This window comes from Tasmannia lanceolata, unplaced genomic scaffold (assembly GCF_043159265.1).
Source record: "Tasmannia lanceolata isolate RefF3 unplaced genomic scaffold, GAP_Taslan_0.1 ptg000007l, whole genome shotgun sequence".
Lineage (NCBI taxonomy): Eukaryota > Viridiplantae > Streptophyta > Magnoliopsida > Canellales > Winteraceae > Tasmannia > Tasmannia lanceolata.
This window is the reverse complement of record NW_027518684.1, coordinates 27223372-27239116: the sequence shown is the minus strand read 5'-3', so window position 1 is coordinate 27239116 and position 15745 is coordinate 27223372.

Genomic DNA, 15745 nt, shown 5'->3' with positions numbered 1-15745 from the left:
CCTACGGCTACGGTGAAGACCAGTAAATGATCTCTTCAAAAAAAAAAAAAGACCAGTAAATGATAGGTTTTGATGGTTGAACAATTCCATGTCAACTTCTGCGTTGGAGAACCTTGGAGAAGTGACAGTGTGGAAACCAGGGTAGCAGATTTGGATATTATTTTAGTATTAACTGATCCGGAATGGTCTCATCCCTTCTATTTGCGTCCTTAATTGTCTAATAGCTTTTGGATAGATGCCCATATTTTTCAAGAAAAATTATGAGCGGAAAAATGTCAAAAGTAGAGGCCACCGTGGTTTTAAATTCAGACCGAAATCCAAAATTTTGGACTGAAATTTCGTATTTTGGTCAACACCGAAACCGAAATCCATAATACCCAAAACGCTACCAAATTTTGACCGTAATATTGTTTTTTAAGATTTTATCTGAAATTTTACGAAATTCAACCCCAAAATGTTGATTTTTTTTAAATTATTTTTTATTTCCCTAAAATTTTGGCCGAAATTCTGTATTAAATAAAATATTGTTTTTAATGGTGTCTCGGATTTATAACGAAACCGAAATTTAAAACCATGGAGGCCACTTACTCAATGATCCAAACCCTTTATTTCTTAGGGATGGATTGGCGATGGAGCAAAATCCACTCACATCGGATGACTCTAACCCTCCAATTTGTGGCCACTACATCGGATGACTCTAACCCTCCAAGAAGATCCATCTTACTCTCCAAATATTCCCAGCCTACATAGTCAATGAACTGTTTTTTGCTGTTGTTGTTTCAAATGCTACTGCTTTGCATCTTCTCATTTCTGTAATGTATGTTAATGACCCCCAATTTTACGTCGAAAGAAACAGAGCCGAAAATGCAAACAAAAGGAGCAGAACTACTATTTTTTTAGCCAAAAACTAAGAAATGAAGGTGTAATTATCATTTCACTATTCCAAAACGAATTTATTCGATCTGGGAATTTTCATTAGTCTGTTCAAGAGAATATAAAACTAAAGAAACAAACTGTAATAAACAATGCAGCAACAACAAGGAAGTCTTCATTTCTTGGTGGCCATTGCAAGATAATCTTCATAGTATTCGTATTCAATCCCCTTAAACTTCAAAGCCCATTCAACTCTACGAGAGAAAGGACTAACAGAAACTCCAATCAATTTCCCTGCTCCTACAATTTATAGGCAGAAATGGTGATTTCTCTTCCTCTGACAGGTTAGTATTCAAAGAAAAGCACAAATTTGAATGGTCAAGGTTACAAAAACTAATGTTTTTTGCTTACAAAGAGACGACCCACAGGGTCCTGATTCTGTGTTTGGCTGATTATTTGTAAATAATTGTAAAAAGATCTTTAGGAATAATATAGTAAATTGGTTTCAAAGATGCTTTAATCTCTTATTCCCAAATAAGATTAAACTAAGATTGGTCTTATTTGCAAATAAGGCGGCATCCAATATTCCTAATGACTCATAAATCAACAACTTAAATAGTGTTCTTTAATCATTCTCGGCAGCACCTTTGCCTCTTTTTTTTTTTTTTTTCGCGAGGAACAAAAATGAAGAACAGTATTTGCCAAATCTGACCCGTTTCTCCAAATCCTGATTTCCATATGGCTAAAACTGCTGAATTCTTGAAGCGAAGCAGAGTCACTACAAACAGTTATGTTCCAGCAATTTTGCCCGTTCGCTCTAAAACGCAGATAATGCGAAGCCACCTTAGCTTTTCATTACAAAATCTTAAAATGTGCTTCATAGATAAAATAAATAGGATCATCCAATCAATATGGCAAAAAAAGAGAGAAATCGCTCAAGTACATAATAACCTACAACAAAATGTTACATACAACAAGAAGTTTCATATTCCCCTTCTTTTCTTTTTTTAACCCAAAATTTTTCTAGGGACCTGGGCAAGAACCTGAACTTTTATTGAAAAGGTAAAAGCATACATGAGGGACGACCCGCCTTACCTCAAAACCCATAGCTACATTGGAATTACTTATATCGAATATTTGGAATACCCAAGACATCACATCTTAAAGCACTCCTAGCTTTGAGAGGAAGATCCTCTGCTGCCTAAATGTATTATTCGATCTCATATCATAGGCATAGTTGGCCAAAAGTTAGGCAACTTGATTGGCCTCTCTATATTAATAAGACATCTTCGACTTCAACTCAAGGATGAGAATGTCAATTTGATGGACCAAGGGGGGTCTTTATTGTCTTTGAGCACATCAATCAACACTTTGCTATCAGCTTCAACCCATATGTTTGCCACACTAAGTGCTTAACAGTACCTAAGACCATCAATCATGTTTTTAGCTTCTGCCTACAAGTTAGTAGTTATAGTAGTAAGAAAAAGCAAAAATCATCTCCTCCATGTGATCTCTCATAACTCCACCACCTATTGTGCTAGAGTTGCCCTTGGACGCCCAATCCGTATTTAGCTTGAACTCACCTCTTTTAGGTTTTATCCATTTCACTTTAAGCGTACTTATCAGTTTAGTCGGCCTAGGAAAAATATTGATTTCATTGGACAAGCTTGGCAATATATATAGTTTGATTTTGGATCAATAGAAGTGGAACCTCTATAAAGAAAGCGAAATGCCCCCACACAATAGCTGCCACTTCACTATCAACAAACACATGATCCATAGTCTCTTCTCTGCACGTTCAACAACAGTCACACATGGATGAAATGGGGATATGGATGTCTTTCAGTCTATACTATCAACTAGAATATCGTTCATAAATTTTTAACATTCGAATGGACGGTCTTTCCAAATGTAATGCGGCCATCTTTATCTGAGATTCTAACCTTCAATACTCAGATAGTACTGCTAATATTAGGTGCAATATCATTCTCCACCTCTCCAAGGTTTAATTCATCATTTTTCGTTAATCACCACTTTGACTTGGAGCTTCATATTTAACTCACGAAAATTATGGGCGTAGTTAATAATGAGGTCATTACCAAACCACTTATAAGTCCAGAAAGCAATCTTACCTTTCCCAATGATCCATCTGCTACTTCTCATCCTTTCATCTTTTAAGTCTCACCATATCTTTTCACTGTGTAGAATCACTAACTTTGGATTCAGCTGAAAAGAAACATTCATTCATCAAATATCTAGATTTCATAAAATCACTCCATAGGTTCGATTTCTCATGCAACTTGTGGATGCTCTCAATTCTAAAAGCACTACAAAAATAACGTAGGGACTTAGTTCCAAGGCCTCCTTAATCCTTGGTTTTACATAAGCTATAACAAGCCACCAGTGGTGCTTTCTACCTTGATCAGTGGCACCCAACCAAAAATTCACAAATTTGCATTCAATTGTTTTGAGGATAGTACATATCGGAATAGAGGACATGAGATGGTTAAGTAAGGCGAGCTTACCTCCCAAAACAGCTGTCCTTTCCATCCTTCAACCCTCATATGCACCTTTTATATATGTTCCCTTTCACGAGTCACAACTCTTGTGTGTCCCAGAATTAAGCCTTTCTCCCTTAATTACGCACTTTGAGTTGAAACAACCTCCACATTTTATATGATACAAGAATTATACAGGCAAAAAAGGTAAAATGGGGCATTCCTATTTGGATCATCCTAACCTTTCAATACAATTGCCGGTTCAAGAAGTTTAGAAAAGTCCATTGATATTGGCACTACCATGTTTTAATAATTGCACAAACTCGTCTTTTATTATTTAAACATTGATATTGGCACTACTTAGAAGCCTATTAAATAAGGAAAGACAAGCTGAGTTCAGTGCAATTATCAAAACACTGTAGTGCAAATATCAATAGCTTTAAGATGATGGTATATATAAAAGGGGAGATGTTTTTTTCACCCCTGTAGGATTATGCGCCTCCATTTAATGTGAATTGTGGGGGACTTTAACACATTTTAATGTCAATCACGTTAGCGCAAAATCCTACAGAGGGGAGTGAAAAAATCATCTCCCTAAAAAATCTTTCTTAGTGTATAAATTAGTATTTGGGAGCAATTAAATGGTGCCCCCGTTTGTTTTTCCGAAGAAAAGTGTTGGAGGCAAAAGTGAAAGTGGGGTCCAATGGTTTGATGATCCAAACTATTCATTTGCTATGCTCTATAATGAAGTAGGCAACCCAGACCTTTTGATTTTTTTGAATGAAACCCATACGTTTGGATTTGTTATGATTTTATAACTTTGTTTTTTTAACTTTCCAAGCCACCCATTCAACACTAATTATTTAGGACTATCTAATCGGGAAGTTTTTTGGGGCATGGCCTATGAAAGGTGGGGACCAACAACCCTGTACTTATTCCTCCTTATTTGTTGGGGAAAATATGACCAGACACCATATAAACTTTCATATGTAGATGTTTTTTTTTTTTTTTTTATTAAATGGGCAAGAATATCATTAATAGGACCGAGATGGTCAGGAAAAAAAAACAAGGAAATGTACATGAGCAATGATACAGACAAAAAACATCACAAAGAATCAAGAAGGAAATCATATTGCTCCAATGATTCCAAGTGAACACCCTTCCTAGCTTATTGGTCTGCCGCCCCATTAGCCGATCGTCTGACATGACGATATGAAATTCTAGCGTTGCCGACAATGTCTTTTTTCTCATTGAAAAAGTCCGCAAACTGCTAAGGGTGCACTTGAGAACCCGAGAGCCACCGTATCACATTGCTGGAATCTCCTTATACTACAATATGATTGAAATCCTTCCCGTCCAATAATTTAATCCCTTGATGCACCGCCTGAAATTCCGCTTCATTGGAGTCTGTACAACCCAATGGGCTCGCGAAAGCCCACCTCACCGCTCCATCCTCATCCCTAAGCACTCCCCCGAAGCCGGCAGGCCCCGGATTACCAAGACTCAAACCATCGAAATTAAGTTTAACATATCCTTTGCGGTTCCCAAGCTTGAACAATGTGGGTAGAGAGGTCAACACTCGAGCATACTTCTCTCCAACCATACCACAGATCAAAGGAGGAAACAAAATTAAAACTAGGAAGGGATTTAGCCTAATAAAATGTAAGCGCCAAATGTTTGTGAACTTGCCATACTTTTTTAGAGAAAGTGGGTAAAAGTAGGGGCTGCTTTTTATCATTGCTACATGGACTCTTCCATGTAGAGCTCACACTTAGGGCCCGTTTGGATACGCGGATTTTAGAATCCATGTTTTCGTTTGAAAACACTGTAAAAGAGGGTTCATGATCAAGCTGCTACATGTTGTCCTGACAGCGTTTCTTGGATTTTAAGTGAGAAATCCAGGTTTTAGAAATCTCTCCCACATCCTGAGATTTCTAAAGCCTGGAAACATGGGATGATCTCCTGTTATCTTGGTAACGGAAAGAAGGGTGAGAAATCTGAAAATGATGTCTGGCCAGCTTCTTCTCTTGATTTAGGGCAAAGTAATGCTGAAGGGCAAGTGATGCCGGTGAGTTCACAGAAGCTCGAGGATAGAGGAGGTGGTTTGACTTAAAACTCTGATTTAATATTTGTACAACACTTAGAGATAGGGAATTGTCAAAAGGACTAAGAAAAACTCAAGGAATTTAGCTCTAATCGCTATTCGAGAAAGATCAGTCTCCTCAAGTTTCATCATTAAGTGATCTTGAGTATAGTGAAGAGAGATATCCAAAAATAAATATCAGATCTGTTTTGCCCTTGAACTATGCATCTCTTTGATAATTTCTAGGTATGAGATTCAGTCAATATCTGTTAAGTAAAGGGTTCCAAGAAACTAGGAAAATAATACCGGAATTTAGAATATAAGCTCCAGTCAGACAAACTGCTTTTAGAAATACAAGCGAGAAAACTTTTGAACTTTAGGATGAGATTTCTACACAGATCTGATATAAATTCTCCATATACTATGGATTTACTCGATTAACAATCGAGATGGCAGTGAGGAATGAGTTTTGGAGGCAATCGTCCAAGGAACATTGCGTAGAGAACCGTCTCACAATCTATGGTAGAAAATCTGTTATAGTGATTGTGCAACGCGGCAGTTAATTGAGATCTCTGATTTCTGAACAGATCTGAGCAAGATTGTTTGAGATCTTGTGAAGGTCAGCTTCTTTTCTTGTCTCCCACCTACGATTTTGAGGAAATCCAGGATTCTAAAATTCGCGTATCCAAACGGGGCCCCCAAATGATTACCCTTCTAAACTAGTACAAAATTTATTAGGATCAACATGATTTTCCTTTTGACCAGTTGACTACTTGTTAAGATTTCACCTTTTAATGTGAGCCACATGAAAGTCAAAGCCATAGGCAAATTTATCTACAAAAGAAATGGTATAACTTCTTTCTTTCTTTTCTTGTTGGATTCTTTCTTTATCAAGATTTTATTATACTGAATTTACTTAGCATGGAATTATTGAATAACTTTTCCAATCAATAATAATAGTTCACTTGCCCCCTATGCTTGGATGATGGTGAATCTGTGGGTCATGTCTTCATGCATTGTTCTTTTTCTCGTCAGATATGGAGCTATATATTTCTGAGGTTTGGCATATCTTGGGTTTTTCGGATTTGATGCATCAATGGGAGTTTGTGCAATGGAGAAAGAAAGGAAAATTGTTGTGGAAAATTTGTTTGCTCACAACATGGTGGGTGATTTGGAAAGAGAGAAATTCTAGAGTTTTTGAGGGGGTTGCTAAATCTCCGTACTGGCTATATGTGAAAATTATTGCCCTCTCTACATCGTGGGCAAGATGTCTTCCTGCATTCCGATTCGTTTCGGCCTTTGACTTATGGGAGGGGTGGAGAGAAGTTTGCTTTAGTAGGGAGGCTAGGTCCCAGATTGCTCAGCAGTGGGTGCCTCCTCCTATTGGGATGTTCAAAATTAACTTAGATGGTCGAGTTTTGGGAACCCGGGGTAGGCGGGTTATGTTGAGATGATTGTAGCGAAGTTGTGTGGGCTTATTCTGGCCCTCTTGGGGTATGTGATGCCTCGGAGGCCGAGGTAAAGGCGGTATATCATAGTATTAAAAGACCTGATAGAGAGAGCATGGATCACATTATTGTGGAGGGTGATTCACTCAATGTAATTCGATGGTTGAAGGGGGCGGTGTTGCCTCCTTGGAGATTTTTGTCTATCTTTGATGAAATAGATGATCTAATCTCGGGCTCTGCTATTGTTTTCAATTATGTGCGGAGATCTGCCAATGGGGAGGTGGATTCTTTGGCTAAGGATGGGGTTAGTCATATGACATTGGAGTTGTTTGACTTCCTCCCTCCTTGAGAGTTTTTTTGTATCTTTATTTTTATTGTTTCTCTTGTACTTTCGAGAGTGGTCCTCCTCGGCCCGCTCCCTTATCTAATGAAATCATTCTACCATTTCAAAAAAGAAAAGAGAAAGAATAGTTCATCTTTCCCGTCATTGAATTTGATTGCCATTAATTCGCAAGATGAACGGAGGACTAGATGGACGATGAAAAATTTGGAATCCAATCAAGTCAAACATGGAGAATCAATAAGTGGAAAATAGGGAAAAAATAAGGGGAAAATTGATAACACGGACAGCTAAGCAAATGGGTAAATCCAACTAAAATGGAAAATTGCAAATTAGAAAAAGAATAAGTAGAAAGCGCTGCTTCATCTAAGTAGGAATTGCTTGTTGCGCTCCTGCCACCCCCATCTTAGTTTGGGCAAAGTAAGGCTGAAGGGCAAGTGATGCAGGTGAGTTCACAGAAGCTCGAGGATAGAGGAGGTGGTCTGACTTAAAACTCTGATTTAATATTTGTACCACACTCAGAGATAGGGAATTGTCAAAAGGACTAAGAAAAACTCAAGGAATTTAGCTCTAATCGCTATTCGAGAAAGATCAGTCTCCTCAAGTTTCATCATTAAGTGATCTTGAGGATAGTGAAGAGAGATATCCAAAAATAAATATCAGATCTGTTTTGCCCTTGAACTATGCATTTCTCTTTGATAATTTCTAGGTATGAGATTCAGTCAATATCTGTTAAGTAAAGGGTTCCAAGAAACTAGGAAAATAAGACTGGAATTTAGAATATAAGCTCAAGTCAGACAACCTGCTTTTAGAAATACAAGCGAGAAAACTTTTGAACTTTAGGATGAGATTTCTACAGAAATCTGATAAAAATTCTCCATATACTATGGATTTACTTGATTAACAATCGTGATGACGGTTAGGAATGAGTTTTGGAGGCAATCGTCCAAGGAACATTGCATAGAGAACCGTCTCACAATCTATGGCAGAAAATCTGTTATACTGATTGTGCAACATGGCAGTTAATTGAGATCTCTGATTTCTGAACAGATCTGAGCAAGATTCTTTGAGATCTTGTGAAGGTCAGTACTAAAATAAGAGGAAATAAACATGAGTATAGAAAACTCTCAGATCTGACTCATAGTTTTGTGTATTTATTGTCACATTGATGAAGACTACTAACCTTGAAAGTTCTTGGCCAAACTCGACCAAATCATTGAGAAAGGTTTCACTAAATTGAAATGATGTTGAGCAATGAGGAGTTCTCATTTACAGAACTTGGAATTGAAGAAGAACTTATCAGTAAAACTCATAAAATTTCCAGGATTTCCAGCAACAAAGGTAATGAACAATTATAAAGAGGTCTTTTCCATTTGATCTTCTCTTGATGTTTTTCTAGATCTTTCCTCAAGGATTCAACTACGAATCTTGCGTGGTGACCGAAGAACTCCAGAAATCTCATACACCATGCGTTAAACAAGGGAAAGGTAGGTGGATCTATGAAGAAAGCTAGAGATTCTATCCTTCAAATCTTCTTCTCCAAGAACACACATGCAGAAATCTTTGCACTTGCAAAGGATTTCCCTCCAAAAGGAATCTCAGATCTTTATTTCAATTTCTACAACAAAAACTACAGCAAATGAGGATTTAAGGGCCTTATATAGAAAGCGCATGCAAGTAAAAAAGACAAGGTTATTTCTACTAACGCTAAATGACAAGAAGGACATGTAATACTAGGGAAATGACCAAACTATAACTACATGTGTAAATCGACAAATGAAACAAAACCTAGACATGAAGGGAAGGATGATGTAAAGAATGCTAAGGGGATGTTCCTTCATCAGCCAGCCCCCTCCTGTATAATGGTGTGGGGTGTCAGAAGCTGTTTGTTGCCCCGTGGCCAACTCGAAGGGGCTACTCAAAAAGTGGTATCAATAAAAATAGGGAACAAGCTAGGGCTTTGCACGGACCAATTCGGCGTACTCAGTGGTGAGGAAAGCAGCAGCTTGCTTTTGACCTTTTAGAGGGAAGTGCAAGTGGAATATTGATTGGAAGAGAGGGCAGAGGAAGCTTACTCAACCATCGGTGGAAGGGACCAGATCATGATGAAGCCACTTTTTCCTTTCGCCCCGGCTACATTACATTTTTTTAATTAGAGCTTGGAGTCGAAATTTCCCTCTGTCAAGGGCCCTATCGAAAATGTCCCTCGATGTTGAAACCAAGTTAGTTTGGATGGAGTAGTAGCATTTCCCTTTTCTTTTTGAAAGGTTGAGATTTTATTCTAGTAGAAGACCAACGTGGTCGAGTTTACAATAGAAAGAGAAGAAACATCAAGACAAAAGGGAAAAGAGAAAAAAATCGTAAAACCCAAGGATGGAAGTCAAAGAGCTCGCCTCCCAACTTCGTCCTGAGTAGCCGATCAGCATCGAATGTAGCTGACCTCCAAACATGCTGAAAGTGCACCCTATGACCCTCAATGCGCTCCAAAATTTCATCGATAACATAGGCAAATCATCAAGGATAGACGGACTTGTTGCTCAACCATCGAATGACATTTGAGCTAGTTTCCTTTCACTGTTATATCTCTGAAAACATGGAAATCAACCAACCAAATTTCACATAGAATCGCTGGCACCTCTGTGGCGTTTGAATCACTTAGACCAATGGGACACGAGAAAGCCCACTTGGTGATGCTGTATTTGTCCCTAAGGGCCTCTTCCACTCCCGCCGAACCCAGGTTTACAAGGCAGGTGCCATTAAACTACAGTTTAATTGGCCCAGGTAGAGAAGACCAACAAAGGTAAAGATGAGGGCTGAAGCTCTTGGTTACTACAAACCTCATGCCAAAAGTACAAGAAAGCAAAGGAGAAGACTCCTTTGAAGCAACGGAGAACAACAACCCTAAACCTATGATTTAGCCGACACTTTGAATTTATTACTGACACACGTGTCCTACCGTGTCCGACACGACACGCGTGTCCACCCATGCCGTGATCGGACTATCCTTTTAAGATTTGTCGCGAGAATTTGGAGCCTTTAAAACCGTATAAATATAGATAGATTCCCCTTAGATACGTTATGCAAAATACGTTTTAATTAATGGAGATGATATTTTAACCGCCAGCAGTACGCATTCGGCCCTTATAATGTGATTTGACGTGAACAGTGGGCAGCTTTAGCGCTTTTTTGACGTCAAATCACGTCATAAAGAGGGCGCATGCGTACTGCAGGGGGTGAAAATATCATCGCCCTATAATTAAATGCTACTGATATCGGCAATAGCATATTTTGATAATTGCACAAACCCACGTTGTCTTTTGTTAATCAACGAGCTGCCAACTAATAAAAGACGAGATGAATTAGTGCAATTTTGAAAAGATGGTAGTGCCAATATTAGTGACCTATTTAAAACCTTATAAATGTAGCTTTTCCATTACCTATCAAATTCTTTTAATACAATTATGAGAAATGACAAACTCAAGGTTGCCCTTGCAAAAATGGGCTAAAAGGGCCCCCAATTGGCTACAAGCTGTATCCAATGAAGGTGCCTTTTCTGCCCATCTTTTTGCAGAGGCCCCTTGTGTATATCCTTCTCTTTTGGTGTCTTTCAAGTCAAGGGACACTCATAACAGACCTAAAAACAAGTGGACGCAAAGCCCAAGTGCCAAAGTGAGCTCAAAAAATGAAATAGCATCAATTTGACACTTGCATTGACCATTGAACATAAATCCTTTCATAACTGCCCCAAACGAATTTAAATATGTTTGAAAATATTTTAACAGATATCTCTCGTTCTTCCAATATCTGTAGAGCACAAGAACGTCGAAATCCGATAAGAAACCAGAGAGAGGTGAATTTTACAAGTTTACAGTGCAAAACTGGAAAATTCCAGCACTGTTGCTCCGACATCCGAAGAAAGTGTTCGGACGTCCGACCATTATGAAAAATAGTTACCCGAGAAACAAAAAATCTCAGAGACATCCAAAGCCCTAGTCGGGCGTCCGACTCGGACGTCCAAAGAATTCCTTCAGGCATTTGAAGCCAGTTTTAAATTTTTTTTTTATATACAACGACTAGTTGCTCGGGCGTCTAAATGGCTTTCGAAAGACATCCGAAATGACCATTGTAAAGTGAAAAATGGTTAGTTTCTTCGGTAGGGTTATAAATACTTGGTTTCTTTGCCCTTGTTGCCTTTTTAATGAGTCACCTACCATCCAAACCCACTATAAATACTTGATAATCTATTTTTGGCTAAAAAATCTTCTCTCATTTAAACTTGTGCCTTGATTTGGATAAACCATCTGTGTTGAGATTTAGGAAATTCTTGTAATCTACTTGGAGGGATTTCAAAGAGCAATTCATTGTGCAATCAGCACCATTGGAAGGCAAAGCAATCTTCTTAATGTAACTGTTAGGAACCCGATCCGGTTCGGAACTATTTTGATCTTCTTGGAGGGAAGTTCAGCCTCTTGACCCGCTTCGAGGGAAGGGTCTGTCCTCCTTTGTGTGCAAGACACGCTTTTGAGAATAACTTTCTTCACCTCTTTTCGTTCTTCATTCAACACTTTCAATAAAGTTTACATGTACCGTCCAACACCTTGAAAAGAGGAACGACCACAATTCTAAACTAAGACTCCAAGACCAATAAAATAGGTAACTGCATCGATAAGGATAAATCATAATCTATCTCTTAGATGGATCACCTAATCTAATTATCTCAGTCAAATGAAAACAGTAAAGATAAATCCTAACTTATCTGCTAGATAGATAACAATAATCTAGCCAACTTATTCAAGAGACCAAAACTAACTAAACTATTAAACTCCATGACATGTAACATTCCTTCCCCCTTGAAATCAACCTTGTCCCCAAGGTTGGATTATTGGAAATTTTTTTTTTACTGCACCGGGATCCCAAATTGTATTGGACATGATTTTGCTGAGCCACACAAGTAACGTTGGACTTCCATCTTCAAAAAGAACGATTGCGATTTTTTGAGCGCCACATTCAAAATCTCTTGTGATCAAACTAGAGTGGAAATACGATTTTTATAGCGGCTCTTCGAAGCGATGGAATGATTGAAGGGGTCAACAAACTCAAGAAGAGCCTTGGCATGGGGTTCAACTAAATCATCTTCGCCGCCATCAATTTGTGCATTTTTTAAAGATTTGGCTTTCTTTCTTCTCGTATTTCCTTGATCAGCATGTAGATATTGTTCAGGCATTCCGAAAATTGCCGTTGTTCTTCCATAAGTTCAGGAAAAATCTTAACAAAATCATCACACATGGAATCCCAAATCTCACAACCCATGGCATAGGATTGATGGCTCTGATACCACTTGTTACGAACGCGATCCTTTTCGCAACTATTTTGATCTTCTTAGAGGGAAGATCAGCCTCTTGACCCGCTTCGAGGGAAGGGTCTATCCTCCTTTGTGCGCAAGACACGCTTTTGAGAACAACTTTCTTCACCTCTTTTCATTCTTCATTCAAAACTTTAAATAAAGTTTACATGTACAGTCCAACACCTTGAAAATAAGAACCACCACAATTCTAAACTAAGACTTGAAGACCAATAAAATAGGTAACTGCATCGATAAGGATAAATCATAATCTATCTCTTAGATGGATTACCTAATTTAATTAACTCAGTCAAATGAAAACAGTAAAGATAAATCTTAACTTATCTGCGAGATAGATAACACTAATCTAGCTAACTTATTCAAGAGACCAAAACTAACTAAACTATTAAACTCCATGGCACGTAAGAGTAACCCATTGTACAAAGGTGGGAGAGCACCGTTCTTAAACCTCTTGGAGCTTGTAAAGAGCCTTGGATTCCGGCATAGTGTGGTATCCAAATAGTCGAACACCTCAAGGATAACAACCTGAGAAGAGTTGAGTAGGCCTTGGGTTTGAAAGCTGAATGACTTGAAATTTGGTGTTCTCTTCTCTCTATCTCTCTATTTTACTTTCTTTTGTGATTGTTTAATTTCATTTTCTTCTTATTCTACTAATTAGTTAAGAAAAATAATAACAAGTGAATTGAGTTTTAGTTTGATAATTCAGGTTAAAAACTTTAACCACCAACCAAATCACCCCTCTTAGTTGCCCTAGACTAGAATGCAGTTTTCCCTTCCCCGGATGGTTTTCCTATAAAACTATAAATTTTGGGGTTGGGTTGGGTTCTTCCATTCCTCAACCCGTACCAAACTCAAAATGAATTCGGGTCAACTTTTTCCATCCCTAACTCAATACGAATTATGATTTGCCCAACCCTAACCAAGGCAAAATAGGGTTGAACCCAACGGCTCGGGTTGAGCCCAACCCAAGTTGCACCCCTATAGTATATGAATATTGTGTTGATTGAATGGTGATGAGAAAGTGTCCACCAGACGGGTTAGAAATATTTCGATCGAATTTCATATATAGAGATCCTAAAATTTTAAGACAAATTGCAAAGAATTTGTAATTAATAAACCAATTCAACTCTCTGGAATCCTTTAATTGATGATTGGTGAGTCTGAGATGAGCATTTTCGCAACGTGTTTCTCATTTTTATGTGTTGAAAAATGTAAGAGGTTCTCTTCAGGTTTCGCATTTTATTGGTTGTAAGATGTGTAACTTTCCTCCGGTGATGGGTCTTGTGTGTTGGCTTGATGTTCCTCAAGATGTCTTCAAATACTAGATTGTGTTGCTGAAGGGAAAGATTTTGTTCTCTTGGAGTGTCTTCTCTTTGGATATCTATGTGTCTTTGGATCAAAATCATCGAATCAATAGGATTGGTAAAACAAAAAAAAAATCTTGTTACGATGATCTGTTCGATCTACAATTAGAAGAAGCGAATTCGTTCAATTGCATAACATGACTGGATTTCTGATTCTTCCTAATTGAATTCTGTTTTATTTTTGATTAATTTTTTGGAGAATATGATTTTGAATAGATCAAAATGTCAATAAATCCACTGTTTATTGTGATATGCATGCTCCTCTAATTTTGAAGGTTTTTGAGTTGTAGATTTCTTTTTTCTTCTGAATTATAGTTGTTCTTCCTAAGTATGGTATACTGAAACAGGAAATAGTAGAGGAGCAATATGTGATTTGTTACTTGTTAGTATGTGCTTAAAAGAAGATAGTGCATATAAAACAGCCAGTGGATCGTGTGATCCAGTTTTGGGAGAATTAGTCACAATAAAATGCATGATGATGATGTGTTATAAAAATGACAGATAAAGAGATAAAATACCTTGGTAAAATGTTAGGATCTATTTTTTTTATGATGATTTGGGGAAAGGTGTAGGATTGTCTTTTACAATCTAATTATAGTCTTTTCGTGGATAGTGCATTCAAAGATCCTTAAATATATACTGTTTCAAGCAAGAACTGAATTTGTTCTCACCTCAACGGCCCCTGATTGTAGTTCAAGTCTCTATGCCGTAGGTTCTTGTTTGATTGCTTGTTCAATCTTAATTGTGTCCCTTTAATATATCTAGGGGTTATGAGAGCACACGTGCTCATAGTAGTTCCCTTTTCTCTTATGCTTTATAACTTACCTAAGATGTCTGACCCTATAAACCTTGAAGTCATTTGCTATTGTGAGTTCTGTTTTACTCATATAAGGTTTTTGGTCTTGGTAATTTATTGTGGTATCCGGTTTTTTCCCGTGTTGCGCAGGACGACAGGGGATAACCACATCGGGTTTTCGAGGAGTGTTATTTGATCTGCACTACTTACGAACTCGGGATTGTGGTCCTAACTTCGCAAGATAGAGAAACTCAGAGTCGCCACCTAGGTTAGAGCCTACGACCTGTGTCTATTCTTCCAAGGAAATGAGTAACGACTCAAATTTTGTTGGAAGAATAGTAATCAGGGGTTCCTTTGCTCTGGGCCTAGAACCTTATATCTTGCTCTGTTTGCCTTAAGGTGTGGTCCTTACAGATATCTGGGTAAGGGTTATGGTGACAATCGGGGAAGGTGTTAGGCACCCCTCTTGCCTGGATTAATCCGGTCTCTTAACTTGGATTGGCATTTTTTGAAGGATTTGAATCAGGATAATTTATCTTTTTTTCCTTTAATTCTAGGAAGTAAGTAAAGATGAATTTACAGAAAAAATCCGAAAAGAAGCGGTTGTGGCTTAGTCCCGCATGAGACCATATGTTACAAACCCAAGGAGGGAATTGTAACTAATCCCAATTGAGTCACCAAATCTAACAGAAAAAAGACAGTGCGAAAAGTAAAAGTAAAGCAGAGGGATTTATTTCATAATTTGCTCAGCTATGCGACCAAGATTTTATGCCATCACCACCTCATACTTTACTTGTAAAGGAAATTACAGAAAGCTGTAAGTTGCAGAAACTAAAAGAAAAGGCAGAGGGGTTTATATCATAATTTGCTCAGCCGTGCGACCAAGATTTTATGACGTCACCACCTCATACCTTGCTTGTAAAAGGAATCACATTAAGCCTGTATGGAATGTAACTTTACCAGTGGAGAATTGGGCGGCAT